This window comes from Magnolia sinica, chromosome 14 (genome assembly GCF_029962835.1).
Source record: "Magnolia sinica isolate HGM2019 chromosome 14, MsV1, whole genome shotgun sequence".
NCBI classification, from domain to species: domain Eukaryota; kingdom Viridiplantae; phylum Streptophyta; class Magnoliopsida; order Magnoliales; family Magnoliaceae; genus Magnolia; species Magnolia sinica.
This window is the reverse complement of record NC_080586.1, coordinates 53,553,999-53,565,233: the sequence shown is the minus strand read 5'-3', so window position 1 is coordinate 53,565,233 and position 11,235 is coordinate 53,553,999.

Here is an 11,235-nt window from a genome sequence, read left to right as displayed (position 1 = left end):
AACGTCAGGCCTCACTCATGGGCCACATATACATCACGATGGGCCTCTTATGTACATCACATTGGGCCATATCTCATGGGCCTCAAATACATTACAATGGGTCACATCCATGGGCCTCAAATACCCCATAACGGGCCATAACCATGGGCTTCAAATACATCTAAAAGGGCCACATCCCACGGGCCTCAAATACGTCATAATGGGCCTCATCAATCAGGATGGACAGTGTGCTTACAACATACATCAAGGTGGGCCCAAACAATGCAGATGGGCCAGGTTCATACAACAAGTGGGCCCTACGTGCACAACAGGCAAGCCTGTGCTAGCGAAATGGATAGACATCATGGATAAAGCACGTACATCAAGTGGGGTCCATGTCCTAGCTGGATGGTGGAGACCCCGCACTTGCAGGGTGGTCCCACTTGAAATTTAAATCTATCTCATTCTCTCTGCAATGTCATAAAACGATCTCTTGAAATGGTTGAACGGTGTGGATACATACATCCAAGTGATCCCCACTATCCAGATCATTGGACTGTGTGGATATAAGTCACATGCAACACGTGTGGGTCCCACATGGATGGGCAGTGTGAATACAATACATGCTCCATGGTCAGACCCATAGAACTTGCTGATGTTATTACAGAATGGATGGTTAAGATATAACACCTGCCTAATGATCAGGCCCACACAGCATGCTGACGTCAACAGAATGGACGGTTGAGATATAACACATGCTTCACGTGGGGTCCACACAAATGGACGGTCAAGATAAATCCCATACATCATGTGGGGTCCACATAGGTGGACGATGTAGATAAACACATATATTATTGAGGTCCACACCATCCCACGTGCAGGGACGGTGTGGATATAACACATACCTCATGATGGAGGCCCACATACCTTGCTGATGTCAGTCAACAGCTAAATAGCTAGGTGAGATACACCAGCCGATCAACTTCTACCCACGTGGGGCCCACCATAATATTATATTATATATATATATGATGCATTGAGGTGGGTCACACCATCCAGGAGGCTGGACGGTGTGGATCAATCACATGCATCATGGCAGTCCCACGTGCTGCACTCAGCACGTCATCAAGGTGGGCCCCATGTCTCATGCATGGACGGGGTGGATTTCAACATATACATTAGGGTGGGTCCACGTGTATGTGGCCCACCCGATTTGGAATCAAATTGATATTTGTGTTATGCCATCTCCAGCAGCGCTTGCTACTGGATGGTACATATTTAATACATAAACAGAGGTGGGTCCCACCATCCAGATGGTGGATGGTATACACATATACGTCAAGCTGGGTCCACGTGGTGGTTCACCAAAGTTTTAGATCAACTGATATTTGTATTTTCCTGCATCTAGGGTCTGCCCAAAAACGGGCAGTAGCAAGTTGGGCCTCATGATCGGACAGTCTGAATCAAGTGGGCCACATGTCATCACAAGAGGGAGAGAGAGAGAGAGAGAGAGAGAGAGAGAGAGAGAGAGAGAGAGTGTGTGATGATGATGGAGGGCTCCACCACTATGAGCCCTCCTAGGATTACAATACATACATCAAGATGGGTCCCAAATGGGATCCATACCATCAATCGGTAGGCCCCACTTAGTTCATCACAAAATTGCAATCTAACCCTACAAAAGACCCACCGATTTCACTTCTTCTAGGCTCCTTGATCTCTCGAGCTCCTAAACTTCCTCTTTAATGGAGGATGATGAGAATTGAAGGGTTGGAATGGGAGGTTTGAGGGTAGGAAGTGGGCCACACTTGACTCTTTCTCTCTTTGGGAATGCTTAGACAGTCTCTCCTCTTTGGTTGCTTGGAAAATGGGTGGGGAAGAGAAAGAGAGAGGGTGGTTGTAAGGGAGAGGCATGGGTGTGATGGGTGTGAGTGATGGGTGTACTTGACTTGAGAGGTATGGGTTGTGTTGACTTTGGGGAAGAGAGAGGTATGGGTGAGTGATGGGTTGTACTTTGATTGATTGATGTGATGATTAGGTAGAGATTCTCTTAAAATTCGTAATGCACGGTGTCTTCCTCAAAATAAATGTGGGCCCACAACTCCTGGCCTTGGTATTGCTTTGGTGCACAAGACATGGTGTTGAAACCGTGGCGACGACACGGTCACAAGGGTACAAGTCTCGAGTCGAGTCAACTAGGGTCTAAAGGATGCAACTTAGGGTCACGCACAAATGTCGATTTCAAGTCACGAGGTGCCGGAATTCGACAAGGAGGATCACAGAAGTCTAAGGAATGGTACGGATTAGGATACAAGCCTTATATAGAGTCGCACGGAATTACGTGGAGTGCATAAATTTGAGGCTGTTTTCAGATTTTTCCAAGGAGGTACAAAAGGAGGTATTGCACAACTATAAATAGGAGTCCCTAGGGCATCCCTGAGCATCTATCTAGGGTTTGGAGGAGCGAAGCACAAGGGTGGAGAGCCGTCGTCAAGTATTTTTCTTCTTTCTTCCTTAGTTTTTCATGTTTTCTTCTAGGGTTTTAGATCCAATCATGTCTATGGTTGGCTAAACCTCTTAGCTAGGGCTAAGAGGTGAAGCTTGTAGCATGATGGGATGTTTTCTATTACTTTGATTCATATTTATGTTAAATTCTATTTGATTCCAGTTTGATACTTAAGGTATACTTTCAGTTCTTAATGGTTTGTTGTGACTCAAGTTACAATAGATCTGCGATAGCTTTGAGTATGTTCTTTTCATGTTTGAGGTTGTGAAATTAGAACATCCTATTGTTCCCCATTGTCCCTTGGGCATGGTTGGATGATGGAATCCCTTCTAATCTTCACAATTCTCTTATGTTGGTGTTGAATTGGTATATCCTATTGTGAGTCATCGTCTCCTGGGCATGGTTTTATGATGGAATCACTTCCAGTTCTCACAACTTCCATCCGTTGAGAATTAGGTCAAAGGAAGTTCAAATTTGATTTTATTAAGATATCTTCCAACTGGATAGGATAGGACTCCGATTCCAGTTGTGTCCTTGAATTAAGCGTAGATCTCCCTGATTACTATAAGTGGATCCTTGGAAACCTTAGATCTCACCTCTAAATTCTTAAGTTTCTAATTAAATCTCTCATAATTACTCCCTTTAATTTCTAAATTAGATTCACATCTTCTTCTAGTTCTACCTCTAGTTGCTTTTAGAATACACACGAGATTAGTTACTATGGATTCGACCTCGGTCTCACCGAGATTATTACTACATCATGACCCTGCACTTGGGGTTGTGAACACTAGACATGTGAATGCCCATATGCCCACTCTCCTTTCATGTTTTGGTTAAAACAAATCTCTCCCAAGATCTATATTGGATTTTACGTGAGTACACTCATGCTATCTAAGTTTTATCTCAAAGTGGGGTCCACATATGGTGTTAGGTAAATCTAATTTGTTCATTGTGTTTCCCACCCTATGTTATGTATACAACAAATAAGTTGTCCTCAAATGTTACGTAAGGTCCCACTTATGAATCTTGGTAAGTGATTCCTTCATATACTATATCTTTAATTTATAGTTGATATATGCATCTAAAAATTATAAAAATTGGACCATAAGAAGTTCAATATCTTCTTCTGAATGTTGTGTCGTCTCTTAGCCATATAAAGGTTCTATAGGAATTTGGCAAATGATGAGATTGTTTTTATGGCATACAATAAAGGGATGTTGATTTTTTTACTTATTTAGGAACCTCTAAGATATCCTGAGTGTTGGGTAGAGGTTTGGGAGAGATGAACCATTGTGAGAATGGAGCCACCGGCTTATCCTCTCTTTTTTGTTCATTCTCATGTGGGGTGACACTAGCCTCATCATCTCGAATAACTATTGTGAGAATGGAGCCACCAGTTTATACTTTCTTTTTTTATTCATTCTCATGTGGAGCGACGCTAGTCTCATCATCTCCCTTAGAATCTTCCGAGTCCTTAGGCTTCTCAGCCCTTGTCGGGATGCTTTTATCAATCGTTTTCCTACTTCTAAGAGTAGTGATGGACATGCCTTGCTCCACATGTTGGGTGGAAGAGCTAGGGTGATTTATCTTGTATTGTGGTTTTATAACACCTCTTACTCTTTAGTACACATGGTGTTACCATTATAATTTAAATAAGCATACTTGTGTGAAGGTTCACACCTAACCTATGTTGTCCACCACCATTAGTAATTCACAATCTGCACACTTCAACCATTGATCCTTAGTCTAAAACCATCACATCAGCAAAGAAATCTATCATTAGGACTTCAATCCCATTTATAGATAAATCAAACCCTCCATCGTTGATGTCGAACCTGGGATCATATAGCCCACTAATCATCAGACCATAACACTCAAAAGTTATAACTCACACTTGATCATAATTTATGTAAGTAAACCATCTTATTCCAAATCAACTGCAAAATCTAACCTAGATTAAACTAGAAAATCTAATGTTGATAATCAAATTTTGAATCAGTCCAACCGTTGGATCGCAAAGCATCACTACTTAAAACCCAATTTATGTACAATAAAGACCCCTAAATGAATGAAATTAAACATTCGTCATAAAATTTGTGGCCTGGATCATTAGGTCCACCTATTGATAGGATAACATCACTCAATCTTAGGATCCAACACCGACCATCTTAATTAAATTATCTCATCATTAAATCCATTACTAATCAGCCTTAAACAGTTCAGAAACTCTATGTTTTAGTGTGGATAAGATTTGGAATAGATCTTACCCTTGGGTTATAAAAAATCATCAATATATGCTCAAATCAAAGAATTCTGACCGACTTGAGCTTTGGATCTACCTGATCTTTAGTCAAGGGCACTGATTTGGGCACTTCAAAGTGATGGATGGTGTGGATTCCACTGATCAATTTTTTGGACCCCACATTCAGGGGATGTGTACCCTACAGGCATACTCCTGCAACACACAAAGCTCGTCAACATGGTCAAGCCATGTTGACACGATAAAACTCTCCCCCTTTCAAACCAATTTTCTCACGCGAGTGAAGTTGAAACGAATGGCATCTGTTTGATCCAACTGTGTCCACCATTTAGAGGCAGCTAAGAGATCAGAATCGTTCATCGTGTCTGAACAAAATTTTTGATCAAACAACATCTGGATTTAGACTTTCAGACGCATGTGCATGCACACAACTTCCACTACGAGCATATGTGGCATGTAGTGTTTTCTGAATTAGGAACTTCCATTACTGCCAGGCTGGTTATCCACATGCGGAATCCTCCCTCATTCCTAGCCCTCCACCTTATCAGATCTCTGCCTTACAGTTCAAACCAACTTTAGGGCTTCCATCGCAATGAAAGAGTCACCGCAACTCATATACTTGGAACTCACCGAGATTTGTGGATTGACATTCAAAATATGGACCCTGCATTGATCATTGGTCGAATCCAAGATGTTCATATGTCTCAGATCATGAGATCAGCTACTCGATGAGAACTTGCCATGATTGACCACCCTTTCTTCTCTAATCGACTAGGAAAACCCATTTCCTTTAAGTGGACCCCATTTCCCGATCAGGGTCATCCATTTGATGGATCTTGATGTCAGAAATATAGATGTAGTGTTGGATCTCTGCCATGCAAACAAGTTCTAAAGAGATCGTCAACCATCCCTCTTGCTTAGTTTAGATTAGTGGGTGTGGCCATAAATAATTGGCTGATTTGGGGTTGATCATTTTAGGGTTTTCAGAGAGACTCTATAAGCTCTCTTAGGGAAACCATTTCCATAAATGGAAAGCCTGTCAGAGAGTTAGAAGGATGCTGATCTTCCCTGTTACACTAAGTCATTCCACTTGATTTGAGTCGCTGCGACTTGGGTCAAGTTTCATCGAGTCAAGCCGCTGGACAACAGTTGCAGGAAGAAAGAATAAAGCAAGAGAAGAAAGGAGGAAGGAGAAGAAGAAGATAGAGAAGGGAGAGAAAATTGGAGCTATTATTGTCCGTACCGCACTAAGTTGACTAGATCGAGTCACTAGGGTGAGTTAGACAGATTTCCATTGAGTCCATTATTGAACGTCTTCCAGTAGGAAGGAAAGAGAAGTGAGGGAGAGAGAAAATGGGGGGAGATCGAAAGAAGAGATGTCTATTTTACTCAATTGTTTCTGATCGAGTCGAGCCGAGTTGGTTGTGGATCGAGTCGGTTCGAGTTGCTAAGTTTGGGTTGAGTTTTAACCGAGTTTAGATTGGGATAGGTCTACTTAATGAATATGAAGAAGGAGAATGGAGAAGAGGGAGCAAGGACAAGTTGGGCGATGGTTGTTCACTGCCTAGTCTGAGCTTGTAGACTCGGCCATCTTCACCGAGTCGAGCTGGGTTGGGTAAGGTGGGTCTAGTTTAATCCAGCCGCCCTGATGTACATAGGATTGATAGAGGAGAGAAGAGGAGGGGAGTAAGTAAAAAGGAGGAAGAAACAGATAAAGGGGGGAGAATAGCCTTATAGCATTTGGACCTGGCCAGCCTAGCTGACTCAGTCTCCACACGACTCGGAACTGACTTAGGTAAACCTTGATACAATTCCGATTTACGAGCCTGCCGCGGAGGATACTTGATCCATCAATGAATAGCCGAGCCAATTCTGAGAGTAACTCGGCCTGGACGTTAAACACCACCGAGTTGAGTCAATGTTAGCCAAGATCGGTCTAGACCTAGCCGAGTTTATGTACATTCTAGCTAAGTGACATTAGGAAATTATCGAGAATCTAGTGCGACTCAGCTTGATGCTAAGTCAAGTCGAGTTCTACAGAACAAGAGCAAGGAAAATCCCCAAAGTAAGATAACTACCTAGTAACATTTGATCAGGCTTCGGAATTAGGTGATGACCCTTCCCCTTTAACATTTTGCTTTCATGTTAGTTTAAGTTATAGTTTCCCTTTTGATTTTAAATGATAACTAATATTTCTATTTTCATGATTATGTGTGTTATTTATTAGAATTGATCCTCAAATCATTTGTTCAGCATTTATTTGGTATGAAATATGTTGCACTTAAATATCTTCTCATACTTGTGGATTGCCTATGAATTTAAATTGTTGCATCAATTTGTGAACACCTCCACTTATATGTATATCCATATTGGGATGTAACTCAATCGATTGTGATTACAATGGATCCCCGATCTAGTGGTCATTTTGTGTATTGGATTAAATGGAATTTTATCATGGACTTATCCTCTTATGGATCGTTTCCACCTTTGTAGCTTTTGGGGATAATCCCTTTATATTGCATCCTTAGATGGACTATTTGACTCATATGGCTTTGATTGAATATTTGCCTTACATGGCTTTGATGGATTATTTTCATATAACCATGCGGTGGTAAGTTTCACTTGTTGAACTATAATTGGCCACTAGTTGAGGAAGTTACCATTAATCATCCTAGTTTTAGAGTCTCATTAGCTAGGGATGGTGATATGGGACACTATGCCCGAGTTGTCAGCCTATGTTGGGTGACGAACCCCCCATAGTAACCTTTGAGCTTTCTTAAATTGGCTGTTTGAAATTGGAATAATAACGGATGGTCTAATCATGCATTTCATGCCATGCAACCTTTTTTGGGTATCTAGTCTTCCTTAGGGCGTACCATAGAGTACTTTTCCTGGAGGCTAGTTCACGGTGGGTGTCCTCATTGTATGGTCTTTTCTGGGTGACTAGTTCTCCGTAGGGTGTACATTTGAGTACTTTTTTCAGGTGGTTAGTTCTCCTTTTGTGACCTTTTTGACAACTAGATATGCATCCTTAGTCTATGAGCATGTGCATCCATTCGTACATTTAAACAAGAATTCTTGAAGATTTCGTATGATGTGAACTAATATATCTACTTGTTTTAACTATACTTAATTAATGAGACAATGTGTAATCTTGAGGGGAACTTACACTAAGATGGCCACTCATTCTTTGAATATTTTACCATACAGGTTGTGTAGGTGATTTAAGTAATACTCATGTCTAGATTGCTAGGTAGTAGTGTAACACCCCACACTTCTGGTACGTGGGTGTTACCACTTAAATCGAAACAGGGGTTTCAAACTTGACTAACAGGCAACTTAAATCCAATGAATGTAGGATGGGGCTCCCAGTCATCATTGAAGCCGTCCATTAAAGGCCCTAGATGCTGAGTTGAGCCCTACATCAGTAAGGAACGTAACCTTGATTAAACACCTTAAGTTAAAGATCAACTGAATATAAAGAAACGAAACGATGCTCTAGTGATTAACCTTCAAGGGCTAGTGGGTAGCCAACCAAGCACCCACTGCGTCTCAAATTCACATTTAACCATTGAAATTGATTATCAAACTGATCCAGCCATGGGGTCAAGGTATAATAGTCATAAAGAGGCTTAGGATGTGTGATACTGCCCACCTGGGCCTCAATCCCGCCCCAAACTGGGCCGGGACCCCTAAGTGGGGATCTTAAGACCATTGGATGGAGTGAATTTATCACAAGCATCATAGTGGACCCCACACGAAGTGCGTGTTCACCCCATGCACCCGTGCACGACGTGCACTGGATGAGCCAGTAGGTCAAACAGGCTTTGACCGAGCCAAATTCGCAAAGCGCGAATTGCTCCTGCCAGAACCCTTTTTAAAAACTGACGAATGTCAGCCCTCAAAGTGGCCCACCTTGGCCACTATCTGGATGATCCGACCCATCCATCAAACTCGCGGGGCTCGTCCAACCAAAACCCTATAGGATTTCAGGCCCATGCATAGGAACATGAATTCGAGATTGGAACTGATCAAGATCCACATGGAGGGCTAAGATCCTTGAATGGTGGGCCATCATGGGGCCATACGAGTGATCCAGGGGCAGTTTGGCCTGGGAATCCCAGCTGTCCACTTGCCCATGGGAGAAAATGCTCTTCATTGCCGAAAATGGCCGAGTAATCTCCTGCATCACAAAAAATAAAGGGAGACATTTCCCTTTTGGGGAACGGACGCTGGCATGATTTTAGCTGTCCCCTAGGCCACCTGGAGCCATCCTAGCCCTCGCATTGAGGCGGTACGAGTTAATGGAGAGAAAATACTCCATCTCTTGAGAAAATGACAAAAATCGAAATATCTCATGAGATATTTTAAAACTCACGTTTGAGGTCCGAAAAGTGTGCCCCATGCTGATCAGAGGCTTCGTCTGGTCCACTCAAATGGACCAGATCACATCGAAATACCCTGGGTAGTGATCTACCATTAACGGTCTGGTCATCTTCCCCGTTAACCCATCCGAGCAAGATCACGAGATGGGTCCCACCAGGGCTAAAAAACCTACTTTTCCAGTGGGCTAGGGCAACAACAATCCATCCCCAGGATCAGATGGACCCCATGTATTGCCGCTCTTCAGAGATGGCTCATGAAAGTGTAGTTTCTTTCCTAGCTATTGGAGCTCTCTCTCTCATGCCTATAAAAGGGCATTATTGCCCTCGGGATTCGCACTAGAGAAAGAGGGGGAAGAAAAGAGAGAGAGAAAGGAGTGAAAGAGAGAGTGTGAGGTTCAGCCAAGTGGACTCAGTGCGCACTGCACCAACTCAGCCCACACAAAAAATGGACCGAGTTGGGACAGTGCGGGTCTGTAGCACCACAACAGAAGGAAGGGACCTCCAAGGAGAGAAAAGAGAGAGAAAATAGAGAAAGACAAAAGTGAGGTCAGGAGAGTGTGGTTGCACCTCTCCGAATCAGACTCGATCGAGTCCAGGCCACTTCTAATTCAAATTAGGTAACTCCTTACCCTCCCAAGGCTTTGCAATGAGCTAAAAAATGCCCCTCCATTAAGTTAAAAGTAGGCCGAAACTAAGCCTTTAACAGGCTGTGTTCATGGCTAAAATCAGGCCTTCGTTAGGCCGTAAATCTAAGTGGAACCAGGGCTTGTAGTGGGCCACAAATGGGACTAAAAAAGGCCTTTAATCGGGCCTTGGTAACCTCCTCCAATTGACCTATGATCAGGCCTTGATTCAAGCAGGAAATAGCCTATTATCAGGCAATGATGTGGGACTGAAAAATAACTATAGATGAGCCGAGGTTCTGGACCGAGAACAGGCCATGCAGCAGGCCGAGATCTGGCCATGCAATGAGTAGAAGATGGCCTATAAATGGGCCATGTGGAGAGCTGGAAACATCTTTCAACTGGGCCTCTATATGGGCCCTAAAATGGACCAAAAACAGACCTTCGTCTGAGCTCTAAGATAAACTGAAAATGGCCTATGAATGGGCCTTAATTTGGATTGGAATCAGGCCTCAAACAGGCCCTGATTTGAATTAAATACAGGCCTTACAGCTGGGCCTTGCATAGACTGTTGGTGGGCCATACCACGTTAAAATAGGTGGGCCGCACTTGAGTTTATAGCTTAGTGGGCTGTACCAATTCAAATAGATGGGCCGCACCGCATCAGGTAGTGGGCCATACCTGAGCTTAGCTCAGTGGTCTGCACCTGAGTTAAACTTAGTGGGCTCGTGCAAGCCTAGGCGTTGCACATGTCAGGCGGGCCATACCACATAGCGGTGGCCCTCACCTTAGATTATCGTGGGCCACACCCTGTCAGATCAAGTGGGCCCCACCATCAATCCAGGCCACACTTAGGGCCTACCTGCTAGCCCAAAACAAGCCAGTCCAGCCAACTTGGGCTGCCAGCAACGCTAACTGGGCCAGAACCCGAGGTTTGACCCAGTCTCTAACCTCAGGCCCAATTTAGGCCTTGTATGGGTACAAAAGTTGGTGGGCCTGATCACCTTGAATCAGGCCCAAATTCCACACTATAAACCTTTAAAAATTCTCACACCATTTAAATAAAATGATAGACAAAAGGCTTTGGGGAATATTATCTTACACGAACTCTGATTCTAGGAACTACTTGCACGACTTCAGGCCGCAAGATACTCATGAGAACCTGGATTCAAGGTCGGGACCGTAACTCTCCAGGTGATGATTTTCTTCCCCTTGGGCTTTTCACCTCTAAGTTAGGCTAAGGCTAGCTTTATTGTAACTTCAAATGGTAACCAAGAAATAGTAAATCATTCGAGTAGTTGTTTGAACTTATGCCTTATAAGTGGTTTGATACTTGGTTAGTTTATTTAAACTTATAATTTAGAATACTTGGATAATCTAACTCATGCCTTAGACTTGTTTAGAATTGATTAGAATACTTGATTAGTTAACTTATCACATGTCTTAGAAATGATTAAACCTCCTGATTAGTTTACTTAGCGT